General features: G+C 47.3%; 1 protein-coding gene across 1 annotated transcript in view; it reads right to left on the bottom strand.

Moving 5' to 3' along the window:
- Window positions 1-16,082, bottom strand: part of LOC128401648 (heparan sulfate glucosamine 3-O-sulfotransferase 4-like) — a 101,043-nt gene that overhangs the window by 6,095 nt on the left and 78,866 nt on the right. The gene's annotated exons all lie outside the window — the stretch shown is intronic.

Genomic DNA, 16,082 nt, shown 5'->3' on the forward strand with positions numbered 1-16,082 from the left:
CCAAAGTGGTACATTTAGGATTACACAAGACCTTTTTGTTATGATGACATGCTTTTAAATGTCTCTGCTAATAAAACTTAATACAGACGAAGATCCCCTGCCTCTTGTCCCATAATTAAATTTATTTACTATCTTGCGTGCAAAGGAGGAACGACTTTTCTTTTATCTCTAATTCACATGCTCTGTCAATAATTAACTGCTGCTGGGTTTTGAGGTTCCTCTGCAAAGTGTTTTTTATGAGGCAGGAGGAACTTGCTTGCCACTTCGCTAGTCGCGGAGCTGCACGGAGCTCCTTGGCAAGGCGGCTGCCTGCGCACCATGGCAGCTGCAAAGCAAAGGCTGACCCAGCCCACCAGGGAAGGGTAGAGCAGAAGAGGGTCCACCAGCATCCTAGATGCCCCTTTTGGCCCCAGCCCTGGAGCTCTGGAGGGTGCAGCAGACTGAAATGTTTATGATGACACTCTGTGGATTCCCATTTGGACCTAGCCAGCTGCTCAGACACAATTGGGCAGCAACCAGAGAAAATGGCTACTGGCATGGCCAGTTTGGTGTAGTGTCAGACTAGGACTTAGGAGAGACCGGGGTTTGAATCCTCACTCAGTCATGAAGCTCACTGAGGGCCAGTCACTGCCTCAAAGCCTAGCTTACTTCACAGGATTGTTGTGGGATTAAATGAGGAAGGGGAGAACTCCTTGGAGAAAAAGGTAGAATATACAGTGGTACCTTGGGTTACAGACGCTTCAGGTTACAGACTCCGCTAACCCAGAAATAGTACCCCAGGTTAAGAACTTTGCTTCTGGATGAGAACAGAAATTGTGCTCTGGCGGCGCGGCGGCAGCAGGAGGCCCCATTAGCTAAAGTGGTGCTTCAGGTTAAGAACAGTTTCAGGTTAAGAACGGATCTCCAGAACGAATCAAGTTCTTAACCTGAGGTACCACTGTAAATGGAAAAAGATAGATAGGCAGATGGACAGATGACAGACAGACATCCCCCAGATCCAGCTCTGCTCTGGTAGCTTCTGGGGTTGTTTTTTTAGGGGGTGGGAGGTGGGGGTGGGGAGCCTAAGCTGCAGGATAGGAGAACCCTCAGGACTTTCTTGAAAAGTGAGGAGTTATCTGGCTCCGAAATGCCCAGCCTTTTTTCGAGAGGCATTTGCTACCAGAGGCTGCTTCTGCTACCACCCATCAAGCTCTAGCACCCACCACAGCTGGCTCTTCTATGCCCCCCCACGCCTTTTCCTATCACTGCCGCCACTACATTTTTGTCCACCTCAGTCTGAGGCTCTCAGGGTCCTTCCTCAGAGTGAGGCATTGTTGATCACATGTCTTTGCGCAGCACCTCTGCCATTTCTGCAGTGGCAAACACTGTTGGAGGTTGAATTAACTATTTGGTTTTAGATTATTTATATACTGCTGGGAATTTCCAAAAGGAAAATCTCTAAGTGGTCTGGAGACATCACAGCCAGAAAGCAAAACCCCATAAATTAAAACACCATCAAAAAATTGCAGATAAAAATCAATGCCAGTCAATAAATAGCAGAAATCCCATCATTTAAATCAATGCAGTCAAGAACCACAACAAAGTGTGAAACTTTGAACAAGTGCTGTCTGTGGCCACCTCGCCTATAGTGCCTTTTTTAGAGAAGAACCCTCGGTGTTAGGAGCACTGCAAGCATTTTACTGCAGTGACAAAGTGGCAGTGGTGCTCCTGGGGAGCCTCTGCTGGCCTGGGGCCTTGGTCCCTGGCTGACTGGGATATCAGCAGGGTCAGCAGCAGCAGCAGCAACCTCTAGCTGGGTACAATGGAATAGTGGCAGGCAGCAATGAAAGCATAGGAAGCAATAGGCCAGAGATAGCAGAGGGCACATCTAACAGGTGGTCCTGGAGGAGCCTTGTGAGCTCAGCATTTCCTCCCAGGAAAGCCCCCACTCTTCCTGCAGTCTGTGATGCAAAAAGAGGAAGGAGAGGGAAGGACCCTTGCCAACAGCAAGGGATGATGCTAATGCCAAAGACAGAATCATTTGAGTCAGCCGCTAAGCAACATTACTGTAGGGAAACATGGGCAGCAGCCATTTTTCAGTGAAATTAGCCGGGGGGCTTAGTTCCTTTCTGTCACTATTCCTTTTGAAAGTTGTGGAGGTCTGGATCCCATATCTGTTTGCAAACAGCAGAGCCACCCAAGTGAGGTCCAGCTTGCTCCCCTCTCCCCTAAATGAAGCCAGTGCTTCCGTGCAAAAGGGAGGGTGCCACCCAGGAGTGCCAGCTTGGCCCCATGACTGTGGGTGCCCAGGACCATGGGTGCCATGCAGTGTGCAGGGCCCTGGCACCAACATTTGTGGGTGCCCAGCCCTTTCATGGGGAATTTTGTGGGTGCTTGGGCACCCAGGGCCCCAGAAAGTTGGCACCTATGCTGCCACCTTTTCCAGAAAGGGAGCCACTGGCAAGGAGTGTGTGTGTGTATGCATTTTGGGGGCCCATCACACAGTGTCCCACCACTCCTGGGGCCACAGAGGCAGGGCTCATGAATAAAAGGGAGAGGCCAGAGGAGCAGAAAAACCTCATGCTCTTCCCTTCTCACCGCATCCCTCCTTGTAATTTTCATGAGTTATTGGAGAAGGTCATTGGCTGCTCTGGCTGGCCAAATATTTGATTAGCTGGCACTGCAATCCAAATGCAGGACCTGGTGGGCACTCAAGCCTTCCCCTTGGCAATCAGACCTCCCCACAGCCCTCTAGGTCAGCTGCACCCATTGCTTTGGGCTCTGGGAAGCCTGATGGTGACGCCCCCAGATGCTGCTCCTCCTCTGCATTGAAATGGGCCCCAGAAGTCTCTTGGCATATTGGGGGTATCCCTGGGGTGCTCAGAGGGGCTGATGGTGCCTCCATCCTCTATATGCGAAGCTCCGACATCCTCCCTGGATTATGACCCTGCCTCAGGCAGGAAAACTTGATGGGATAATTCCTCTCCTGTCGGAACAGCCCACCTCTCTGTTCCATTTAGGGCACATATTATTTATCTGCAAGCGGGAGGAAATTTGTCTCCTGTCCCTGGTTGCGGCAGTGAAGGCTGGCTCCAAAATGCCTTTGAGGGGGGAAAGAAGGTGGCTGAATAATGGCTCTTAACTGCTGGCTTCAAACAAGCTCTTAATTCTGAAAGGATACATTTTATAAATTTGCGAATTTGCATGTTGCCAGCCCACCCCCCACCCCTTTGTGACTTATTTAAATCCAGATTATCCTGTTTATTCCTTCAGTCACAGCTGTCATTTATCTCTGCGTAGGCTGCTTGTTCATTATACGGGCGGGAGCTTCCTGCAATCCTGCACGGAAAGGCACCTTTTGTTGGCTGTGTTTTGATGCTTTTGCTGCAGAAGTTTAACAGGAACTCCTGCAGATCAGGGCCACTGAAGCGAAGGTGTCCAATGGGTGCCTTGCCAGGGGTGGCCTCTGAGCAGCAACCGTCTCCTCTGAGTGGCGTGGAGCCAGCTGCTCACCAACATAGCATGGGAGAAACATCTGTTTTCATCTTTAAACAAGAAGCTTGTGGCTTCCTCCTCCTCCTTCCCCATTTGTACATTAACACATCCGGCTGTAATTGCTTGGCCTCTCAACTGTGCCCTGTTAGTATCCCAGTCAGACAAGCTAGGAATTTTCAAGGGGATTGAGCCTGCCTGCCTGCCATTAAAGGCAGCAATCTGCATGAAAACCAAAGTCTATTTGCTGTAAGCCCCCGAGTCAAATCTCTTGTTGAATTTGCTCAACAAAAAAAAGAAGAAAAAAGAAAGAAAGAAAGAAGGGAAAGGGGGGGGGAACCCACCCTTGGTTTCTGCTGGAATTTGCATAGAAGTAATGTCTTGTAAATCTCTTTCTGCTCTCTGAATCCATATTCAAGACCAAAAGCATTAACTTTGAAATGTTGTGCTTAATGCTGAAAATAATTTTAATCTCTCCAAAGCCCCATCACCAAAGTGTGCCCTCCAATCCCTTTGAATAAGCAACGCAGACCCCACAGCTGCCACTCCATAATGGGGGCATATTGCTTTAATTCCCCGGGGTTTTTAACAAACCTTAAACACAGCTTGTAAAGAGCTTTACTGAGGAACATCCTGGTTGCCCATATGCTCCTCATGGAACAGGAACTAGCCCACACCAGGGAAATGTGGAAGCCATCTTCCGCAGGGTATTGGTGTGTGCTGAAGGTGCTTGACGGGTTGGGGGGCAGCAGAGGGGGGCCTGCAGATGTGGCAGGAAGGAGGGGTACAGCCTGGCCTCCAAGGAACTGCCATATGTGGACAGAAGGTGATCCAGGTTGTATGGAGGTGACCTCAACACTGGAGGGCAGCAGAGGATGCCTTGTGTGAGCCAGACCAATAGTTCAGTATTGTCTGCACTGACTGGCAGCAGCTCTCTGGGGTTTCAGAGAGGAATCTTCCTTGGAGATGCCATTGGGGATTGAATCTGGGACCTCCTATACACAAAGAAGAGGCTATTCCTGCTACATGTGAGAGCAAGGAACATCCCACCATGGCCTTTGCAGAGGCCTTTGCAGTTCAACCACCACCCCTTGCAAGAGGTCAGGGGCTGTCCTGTGAGTGAAAAGTCATTTCCCCTCTAGGTCTTTCTTGCTCTGCTTAAGGGAAGCATTCCTATGTTGGAAAGAAGTCTGTCCTGCTGCTCAGCAGGTGCTTCCATGGAAGTTGACACAAAATAATAATCAATGTCTAACATTAAAACATTAAAGCAGTTTTAAAACAGCACAATAATAACAAAAACAGCAGTAAGAGCAGCAATAAAGACCGAGAAACTACAGGAATAAAATTAACCATCCATGAAAAGCTATGGGGATTATCGTTGTCTTCTTCACTATTCTCCCAAAGGCTGTCCATCACAGGGAACAGCACTTCCGAAGTCAGAGGAACCGAAAGCAAGATTCCTGCCACAGACCTTAAAATCTGGGCAGGGTCGCACAGGAGTCCCAAACTGCAGAGGGCAGTTGTGCTTCCAAAACCCAAAGTAGGTAGTTCATGTCCCCTGGAACAGAATCAGGAACAGAATCTGGAACAGAATCAGCGGTGTACCATGCGTTGCCAGTGCCCAGGGCCGCACCAAGTGGAAACGAATGGAGTATGCATGCACATTCAACTGCCTAATGGTGTCGGCACTACCCAGAAGATTGCAGTCACAGAGATAAGAAGAGTTGTTCCATTGCCTGGAGAGGTCACTTCCTGGTTCACATGGAGAAGCTGTTTTCACCAGAGCCCAGTGATGGAAACATTCAGCTGTATTGGGATAGCATTGGGTGTTGAAATTTTGTGCTCCTAACAATTTTGCATCCAGGCAACTGCACCTGTGCCCCTCCCCAGCTATGCCACTACATAGAATAGAACATGGGTAGGCAAACTAAGGCCTGGGGGCTGGATCCGGCCCAATTGCCTTCTAAATCCGGTCCACGGATGGTTTGGGAATCAGCCTGTTTTTACATGAGTAGAATGTGTCCTTTAATTTAAAATGCATCTTAGGGTTATTTGTGGGGCCTGCCTGGTGTTTTTACATGAGTAGAATGTGTGCTTTTAATTAAAAAGCATTTCTGGGTTATTTGTGAGGCATAGGAATTCGTTCATCCCCCCCCAAAAAAATATATAATCCAGCCCCCTGCTGAAAAAGTTTGCTGACCTCTGGAATAGGACCTTACAACAAAATCATACATATCTTTACTCAGAAGTGATTCCCTTTATATTGATGGGACACGCCTCCTAGGAAATCCTGTTTAGGAGTGCAATCTCCAATCAGCCAAGGTCTTCTTGTCACTACCACTCAGAACATGCACCGGTTTATCCTCCTCCCCAAGTTCAGCAGTTGCAGCACTGGTGGGGGAAATAGGGACATTCTGGGATCAAATCTGTGGGGGGGGGTTTGATTTCTTTGGGAGGGACAAATATCCAATTTTTCCAGTTTTGAAAGGTGTACACAGGTCTCTAAAGGCACACCCACCCACCCACCCACCCACCCACCATATCTGGCTGAAGGCAGGAATCTAAGCCTGGAGACCCCGCCCTGAGCAAAGGTTTCTTTTCAAACAGGGCATCAGGGCAGCTTCTTTCTCTGTGACCACCTGTGACCATTTGGTATCCTTCAGAAAAGTGTGGATGCTTCTCCCCAGCTCCTCCCCCCCATAATACCATGTCAATGGAATGTGTTTGTGAGTATTACCATAACAACCAAGGTGCCAACGTCAGCTACAACCTGATAGGATCAGGAGAAGCAGAGGATGGAAAGAAAGGAGTGAAGTTGCTACAGCAACCAGACCGTGGATTTGGAGACTGTGTCAACAGACAAGTTACAGAGGAAATCAAATGGTATCTCCACCCGCCACTATGTGAACAGCAGTGTTGCTGATCAGGCATTCAAAGAACATGGCAGAGGGTGAAGAGGGTGCATGCGCTGTGGTGTGTTTTCGGCACCTCCCCACAACGCCCGGCTCCTGGCCTGCAATGACGTCCCCAAATTGAGCAGGAAAGGCTGAGGGCGGCTCACCAGTGTATCCACCTGAAAATGCTTAGAAGCCCTGGCCAGGGTGGGGCTCATAATGCAAGGTTCCTGATTGTATGCCGGTGTGCATGGGGTGTGTGTCTATACGTGCATTTGGCTTTCTCCAGACCTGCACTCGAATCCATTCATTCCACTGCCCAAATATTATTCTTCCCCATACAACTTCCCCATCCCTGCCTCAGCTCTGAGCCTTTGTCATAGATGGATTTCCCTTAGCAATAAAGGCTGCCCTGCATCCTCCAGGATAGCCCTGGAGCATGGGTAGGCAAACTAAGGCCCGGGGCCAGATCCGGCCCAATTGCCTTCTAAATCCAGCCTGCAGACGGTCCGGGAATCAGCATGTTTTTACATGAGTAGAATGTGTCCTTTTATTTAAAATGCATCTCTGGATTATTTGAGGGGCATAGGAATTTGTTCATTTTTCTCCCTCCAAAATATAGTCTGGCCCCCCACAAGGTCTGAGGGACATTGGACCGGCCCCCTGCAGAAAAAGTTTGCTGACTCCTGCCCTGGAATATCCTCAGTGCTGGTGAGTTCCAGAAAGGCACTTTCTGCAAGACCAGGATCAGGAATAGGTTCTAAAGTGCTTGAAGGCAGCTGAACAATGTGTCCGATTGAGGACATCTAAAGTATCCTCCATCCCTTTTAATCTGGCTATGTGACAGAGACGGCATCCCCAGTCCCACACCCTATAACCTCTCACTAAGCGAGGCAAAGAGGTCATTCCCGACGCCTCCCAACGGATGCCCGACTTTCTCAATCACTCTGGCTGCATGTTTCCCTCTCCCTGCCTGTTGCTTCTGCCAGCAAGGCAGGGGGACGATCTCAGCACAGCAATTCACCCAGATTGCAAAGAGGCCACTCAGAACTCCCCTGGGGTGGGGAAGGAGTTCATCAGGGGAGAGGAAATAAGGAGAGTGTGTGTGTGTGTGTGAGAGAGAGAGAGACAGAGATGTGACCAGGCAATCTGAAGAAGTGTCAGAGATAAGAATCATCAGGGCCTCAGCAGACACTGTGGCTCCCTGTGAGGCAGCGCAAAGCCCAAAGGCTGCTCTCCACAGACAGAGCTCAAGAGGTCTCTGCTGCATGGCAGGAAGAAATAAAGGAATGTCTGAGAATCAGAGGGGGGCTGGTCGAGGTCAAGGAACTTTCCCCCCACCTGTCTTCTCCTCTCCTTACTTTGCTCCCAGGGATGTGGGTGGCGCTTTGGTCTAAACCACTGAGCCTCTTGGGCTTACTGATCGGAAGGTCAGTGGTTCAAATCCCCGTGATGGGGTGAGCTCCCCTTGCTCTGTCCCAGCTCCTGTCAACCTAGCAGTTTGAAAGCACACCAGTGCAAGTAGATAAATAGGTACTGCTGTGGCGGGAAGGTAAATGGCGTTTCTGTGCGCTCTGGCACTCGTCACAGTCCTCTGTGCGCCAGTAGCAGTTTAGTCATGCTGGTCATATGACCTGGAAAAATGTCTGTGGACAAACATCAGTTCCCTTGGCCTGAAAGTGAGATGAAAGCCACAACCCCATAGTCACCTTTGACTGGACTTAACCATCCAGGGGTCCTTCAACTTTACCTTACTTTGCTTTCATCTCCAAGAGGAGAGAGGAGGTAAAGACTGTCCCCCACCCCAGTTAACAAGTCGAGTGAGGGATGGAATCAAACTCTGCGTTTGTGTGTGTGTTAGGGTTCCCATATTTCAAAAAGTGTTGAGCTTTTTTTTTTTACACTACCAACGTGTGCCGCCATATGTCTGGATTTTCCTGGCCATTTCAGTGATTACTGCCCAGATGCTGCTTAAGAGGGCTGAATACCAGCTGTAGCCTAGGTGTGTTTTCAGGGGGGGATGCATTCCCAAACAAACCCTTCTCCCAGAAATCTGCTCCAGAAAGGATGCAGTGGTCATCTGAAAAGCAGCCCCAGTTTTGGGCACTGCCATCCATGTTCAGAGGAAAGTGCATAAATGGCCCAAAAACATCAAAAACATTTAGCAGAGCTGTTGACAAATGCCCCTCAAAATAATTTCAAAGTGGTATTTTTTTAGACAAACCTTCAAGAACTTCCCCATGTGAGGGAAAGTGGAGACAAGCATGCTGAGTGCTACCTGCACCCCCTTTCGGGAGAACACCACAGTAGATCATCAGGGGGGAGCACCCCAGGTTTACTCCCCATCGGTGTCATCTCCAGGCTGGCTGGGAAAAGACTCCTAGCTGAGAAACTTGATTGTAGGACAACCCTAAAGGCTTTCTATTCAGTCAGTTTTGGACACTTAGCTCTGTGTTCTCTCTCTCTCTCTCTCTCTCTCTCTCTCTCTCTCTCTCTCTGTGTGTGTGTGTGTGTGTGTTTTGTGTCTTGTTCTTGGGTCCTGCTAGAGGTTTCCCACAGCCATCTGGTCAGCCATTCTGTAAGAAAAATGGCCTGACCCAGCAGGCATCTTCTGTTCTTATATTTTGCTGGTGTGTTATATTTTTTTTACATGCCTCGCACTTTACATTACGAATTTATGATTTTTTGGTCCTTAATATTCTGGGTTTGAGTATGTTCTATTCTGCCTCGGAAGGGTCCCTCTAAACAGTGAGATACAAAGTAAACACAATAAGGAGGGTATTATGCTGAAAGTGGTTCACAGAAGACAGTAAGTCGAATAGCCATAACAGCTAAAAAAAGAGAAAGATGTCCTGCCATGTACCATTGACATTTCAACCATTACAATTCATTTGAAACATAACAACAGTTTAAACAAGGATGAAGCGATATCCCCAACACCAATAATATCAACATTATATCCACAAGGAGCAATTCATTTAGTGGTTCCTATTAAGAGACTGAACGATAACTCACCCACGCCAAACTACCAACAAAAGAGACCCTCCTACGGTTTCCAGCAACTGGGATTCAGAAGAATTACAGCTATGGAGGCAGAACATATAGCCATGATAGCTAGGAGCCATCAGTAGCCCTCTCCCCTTGAATTTGCCCAGTCCTCTTTTAAAGTCATCTAGAGGTTGGCGGCTATCACTGCCTCTGGTGGGAATGAGTTTCATCATTTAACTATGGACTGTGAGAAGACTCTGTCCTGAATCTACCAACCTTCAGCTTCATTGGATCTCCATGAGTTCTAGTCTTTTGTGAGAGGGAGAAAAACTTTTATTCATGCTCTGCATAATTTTATAAACTGAAGTTTACAGCCTCTCCCCACTAGGAATGCTGAAAAATTCCAAGAGAAATGGAAATGGGGGAAGGAATTGCAGGTGCGCACTTATTTTTTCCCCAGGCCCAGAATGGAAATTGATCCAGTGAGTAAGACTGGGATTTGCTGTTTTTGTTTTTTTCATTCTGCAAATCATACACAATTTATGAAGTTTCCCCTCCCACATTTGCACTGTGTTTCCTTTGTGCCAAAATGGATGGTGTGGAGTGTAACAATAATGTAATTAGTAACATGAAATTCTACCACAACAGACAGCGAGATGAATAAAGTACGTTTTGTCAGAAGCTGGACTGCAGGGAAAAAGAAACAGCGCTGCTTGCGATGGAGATGGATTTGAATGGAAACTGATGCCTTCTCCCATCTCAATTTCCAGCTCCACATTTTTACATCTGAGCAATGCAGGAGCCTCCCATTTCTGCCATCTCAGCCAGGCAGGCCTACCCTATGAGGTAGCCAAGAATGGCTCTGGAAAGCAGTGCCCCCTGCAAGTGCCTCAAAGGCTTTGGGGGAAGAGAAAGACACTGTGGGGAGGGGGAAAGCAATGCAGCTCCAGGGGATTGGTAACCGCCAGCCATTGTAGCTGTTGCACAAGCTTCCTCAAACTCAGCCCTCCAGATGTTTTTGGCCTACAACTCCCATGATCCCTAGCTAGCAAGACCAATGGTCAGGGATGATGGGAATTGTAGTCTCAAAACATCTGGAGGGCCGAGTTTGAGGAAGCCTGCTGTTGCAGCATAAGAATGTAAGACCCCTGCAGTGGGATCAGGACAAAGAGGGACCCCCAGTCTTCTGCTCTCACAGTGGCCAACCAGATGCCCCAAAGGGAAGCCCAAGCAGGATCTGAGATCCTTCTTCTACTCTTGTTCTCCAGCATTCCAAAGCAGACTGGCTCTGTCCATGGAGGTTCCATTTAGGAATAATAAGAAACTAAGAAGAGCTCTGCAGCAGCTCAATCAGGCCAAAGGGCATGCGTCTCATCCAGCATAGTCTTCTGCTCACAGTGGCCATCCAAAAGAAGCTCACAAACAGGGCCTGAGCACAACAGCAGCAACTCTCCCCACTTGCAATACGCAGCAACTGGTATTATTCAAAGGCATTCCCCTCTTCCAACAGCGGAGGTATAGAGTACAGCCATCAGGCATGCCTCCCCCCAGTGAACAGAAAGAGAGGAGTTAGGGGAAGGCGCTCTTGGCCTCAAATAAGCTGTGCGGATCAGCTTGCATTGTGACTAAGGGTGTGTGTGGAATGCAGGGAATCCGGGCTAAGAGTTTTTAAAGCCCGTTCTCTTCTTTTGTTAAAGCTCTAAGGAGCTTTGAGAAGCCTTCCTGCTATCATTTGCCTGCATCGGTTTTGGATGGGGTGGGGCTGGGACTGAGCAGTGTGTCTTGAGTGGGGTATTCTCTGTCTTTTAATGCCATCTCTAAAGGGCCTGGAGGAAAATGCCTTGATCGTCTTGATCCCTTTGCTCCCTGGATGCTCCCTTCTGGGCCATTTCCCAGCTACTCATAACACAAGGACATAAGAAGAGCCCTGCCAGATCATGTCAAACGAAGCTCATCCTGTACTCACAGAGGCCAGCCAGATGCCCATTATAAGAAACCCTTAAGCAGGATCTGAGACCTCTCCATGAATTTGTCTAATCTTCTTTCAAAGCCATCCAAGTGGATGGCAGCCATCACTGCCACCTGTGGGAGTGAGTTCCATAGATTAACTCTGCACTATGTGAAGAAGGGGGACGCGGGTGGCGCTGTGGGTAAAACCTCAGTGCCTAGGACTTGCTGATCATAAGGTCGGCGGTTCGAATCCCCGCGGCGGGGTGAGCTCCCGTCGTTCGGTCCCAGCTCCTGCCCACCTAGCAGTTCGAAAGCACCCCTAAGTGCAAGTAGATAAATAGGTACCGCTTTATAGCGGGAAGGTAAACGCCGTTTCCATGTGCGGCACTGGTGCTGGCTCGCTAGTTGCAGCTTTGTCACGCTGGCCACGTGACCCAGAAGTGTCTTCGGACGGCGCTAGTCAGTCACGACTGGCCCCTACGGGCAGGTGTACCTTTACCTTTATGTGAAGAAGGCCTTTTTCATCCCAGATGCTCTCTGCAAGCCCAAGTCCAGTCCTTGGCACTGAGGGGCATAGGGTCTCTTTGGAGCTAAGCTGAGGGTTTATGCTAAAGGTAGAGAGAACTGGGTAGGGGTCACAGGAGGGGAACCTGGGATTTCAGGGAGCAGAGAGGGAGAAACAAAGATGGAATCCCTTTCCCTTTCTGGGTAACGGATGCCAGGAATCACAAACCTCCAAGAGAGCTGCCTTCCTCTGTGGATCCTGCAGAAGTGTCAAGGGGTTTGCTAATACCCAATATTAATATTATGGGTTTCAATTGCCGGTGTGAATCTGCAAAGTGAGCCAGCAAAGGGAAACCAGGCGGCTTCAGCCAAACCAAGGGAAATAAAAAATTGACTCATCTGTGCAATTTAGGGCTATCTCACCCTGCACCCCCGTCCCCCAAAAAGAGAGCAGTTGGTGTTTCTGAAGAAGAGAGGAGGCTGTCAAAATGGAATGTTTAAAATATAATGCAGTAGGTCTCTGTGGTGACGAGTTCAGTTTCATCACTGGGGGAATTTACTCCCACCCAAAAGAGCAGATGAGAAATAATGGCCCTCTAAATGAAACCCCCACCCCCCACTGGATCAGCTTAAAAAGCTTTTAGGAGGAAAAAAGGTAAATAAATTCCACTGCTGAGCTGTGGATATGGATGTTATCCTAACCCAGCACGAATAGCCAGAGCGATAGTAATGGGGGAGTCATCAACAGCTAAGAAGATTGCAACTCTTAAGGGAGAGTGGCAGCTGTGATTGAGCTGGAGGAGAGGCGGGGTGGGGGTGGGGGACTACATGCACACACACATCCTGCTCCCCCCTCATTGTCTTCCTATTTCAGGAGGAATTTAGGCAGGGGTGCTAAATAGAAATTTCCTATTTATTGGCAAAGGGGAGGAAGCATCACCCGGGTCCTGGTTTCAAAATCAAATCTGATGGGCCCTGTTCATGCATTATTCATAGGTTGGGCATCATTGAGTAGTCCGTGGAGTGGGTCCTGATCTTGCATGCAGTTGTCTGTACAAGAAAGACCAACCAGGGAGCACCTGGGAGTGTCAGTTCGGAGGGGATCCCTGCATCCAGGATGCCCACAAAGCCAGGTGCCACAATGATGTGGGAGTCCCTACTTGGGAGCAGGTGCCTGCATGTTGTACTTTCTTTTCTGATCATCTGCACACAGCACAAGGTTGTTGAAGGAAGTGTGATTTGGAGGCTGGTCTATGCAGTTATGCCACATGGTTGAGCAGAGTGCGAGAGGGGACTTCCGGTTGGCGCCAGCGCTAATGGCCGCCTCCCGCTGAGCTCCGCTCAGGGAGGCTTCTTCACGAGTTCGGGTCTGACCGCTACGGCGAAGCGGGGACCCTTAAAATCTCAGGCACAGAAGCCTGAGAGCAAGGAGGCTCGGTGGGCACCTAAAGCGCCCCTCTTTATCGCAAAGGAGCCTTTTTAAAGGCTCCGGAGTGGCAGCGGGGGAGCGCGGTGCTGAGAGCCGCTACCCAGCCCGTGAAGTGAAGCCGCGTCGCCATTGACGGAGAGCGCCGACTTCTTCCTGACATTTGGATTACAAATTGGACTACCGTGAGTAAGACTGAGCAACAAATTTATAAGGAAATAATTATAAATTGGCTGAAAGCGGAGAAGGTAAAAAATAAGGAAGTCTGCCTTCTCCGGACTGCATGTAAATAAAGCATTGAAACAAGAAGCTGCAATTGTCAGAAAGCGCTTTAAAAGTGACGGACTCAGGCATTGGACTCAGCTCCCCCCCCTTAGCAAGCAGGGGCAGGGGGGGAAGATTTATGAACTGTTTTGCCTGCATGAAAGAGGCTTAGAAGGGAAAGTTCTGCCGTTTTAAACCCTTGGGGAGGACTGCCTGGGAGTGAGCTACCGGGACTGAGAACTGTCATTTGAGACTTGCTACAAAGTAGGTGTTCTGCTGGATTACAACTAAAGATTTGATTTGACAGAAGTCTGGAACTTTGGAAAGATACAATTTGGCTATTTAGAAGATATTGGACATTTGGTTGCCACTTTTGTTTATTTAGGAAGGGAACCTTTGTTACCTTGTATTGGAAATTCCGAACTGCTCCATCTAGAGGCTGTAGGGAAATAACTACTATTTTTCACTGTAAGGAACAGACTTGTGGAATTTTCCACCTGAAAGTGATTCTCGTGGGAAAGACCTTGGGATATGAGTGGCCCAACAGAGGAGAAAACAACAAGGGCCAAAAGTAAAGCTGAACAAAAGAGAAGAGGTTCAATTGTACCACCTGCAGCTCCTTCCATGGATACAGTAACAATAACAAAAGCATTAGTCAAGATAAATGAAACCCTAGAAGTGCTAACAAAGCAGAGCACTGAAAATTCCAAACAGTTGAATCAATTATCAACAAAATTGGACCTGAATACAGAGACTATAAATAAATTAGTTCAAGAGAATGAGATAACTAGAAAGATTGCAGAGGAGGCAAAAGTTTCGGCAGAGGAAGCAAAACTTTCTGCAGGAAATACACAGGAACAGATAGTACCAGTCTGTAAAAAGCTGGAAGAACATGAGGCTGCTCTGTCTCTATTGGAACTACAGAGAAAAAATAAAAATTTGAGACTGAGATCGATTCCAGAAAATGAAAAGGACAATTTGATAGAATATTTGACAAAAGAATTTCTGGAATTCTGGCAGGACAGCTTGAAAGAGGAGGAATTTAAGATAACAACTGCTTTCAGACTGGGAAGGAAACAGAACAGAAAGAGCCCAAGAGATTGCCTTATAACTCTGAGATCTCAGGAGGAGAGAGATAAGATATTGAATTTACATTTCCAAACAGCCCTTGAAATTGAAGACTCACGCGTGCAGATCTTTAAAGACATTCCTAAAAATATCTTGGAAGCGAGGACCCATTATAAGGATTTGGTCACCCTATTGAGAAAGAACAACATACTATTCAGATGGGAGTTCCCACAAGGTCTGTCCTTTAATTACAAAGGAAAGAAAATCAAGATAAAAACAGTGCAAGACAAAGAACAGTTCCTGACAAGAAATGAGGAAGACCTTCTTAAGGAAACGGCGGAACCTACGGATCTAGAAAATCTACCAGACATTTCAAATCTATCTTTTGGAGCTAGAAAATCAACAGAAGAAGATCTCCTTGGAGCTGTTGGAGGGGCAACTGAATAAATAACAAGATGTCTTTGAAATTCTTAAGTTGGAATTGTAATGGTTTGAACCTTCCTAGAAAGAGACGAGAAGTTTTTCATATTCTGAAAAAAGAACAATTGGACTTGATTTGTTTACAGGAAACCCATGTGACTAGGGTACACCGAAAATTACTTATCAATAAAAGATTAGGACAAGAATTTATTTCATCGGATAAAGTGAAGAAAAGAGGAGTGGTGATTTATGCAAAGGAGAAGTTGGCCCCTAAATTAATATTTAAAGATGAACAAGGAAGGTATTTGGCAATTGAAATCCAAGTACAAGGAGAAAAATTATTGATAATAGGAGTCTATGCACCAAACGAAGGGAAGTCGGAATTTTTTAAGAAACTGCATGAGACACTAATAGACTTTTTGGACTACAATGTAATTTTAATGGGAGACATGAATGGAGTGGTCTCTACAAATATGGACAAAGCACAAAAACAGGTGATCTCCAAGGATGGGAGATTACCTAAGACATTTTTTGAAATGACTGACAATATGAACCTGATTGACATTTGGAGAACAAGGAACCCTCTCGAGAGAGAGGGAACCTTTTTCTCTGAAGCAAAAATGACATGGACAAGAATCGACCAAATATGGATAACTAGTGGGATGGCAGCAAAGGTCAAGAAAGTGGAAATCTGCCCAAAGACTTGCTCCGACCATAACGCTGTAAAGATGGAAATGAACCCAACAACAGCTGGTTCCTTTAGATGGAGGATGAATGACTCCCTATTTAGAGATGAAGAGGTATATAAAAAGGCCCAGAAGGCGGTTAAGGACTACTTTGAGATAAATCTGAGAACAGAAGTGGAAAAAAGAGTAGTTTGGGACGCAAGTAAAGCTGTCATGAGAGGATTTTTAATACAACAGAATGCCGTAAAAAGGAAGAGACAGAATGAGAGAAAGGATAAGATCATGGAAAAGATAAAAGAAGGAGAAAAAAGATTGAGATCTAAACCAAAGTCTCATGAAATTTTGAGAGAAATCAAGTTTCATCAGAGACAATATATGGAATTGATGAATCAAGAGATAGAATGGAAAATA

The sequence above is a fragment of the Podarcis raffonei genome, chromosome 14 (assembly GCF_027172205.1).
Source record: "Podarcis raffonei isolate rPodRaf1 chromosome 14, rPodRaf1.pri, whole genome shotgun sequence".
Taxonomy (NCBI): domain Eukaryota; kingdom Metazoa; phylum Chordata; class Lepidosauria; order Squamata; family Lacertidae; genus Podarcis; species Podarcis raffonei.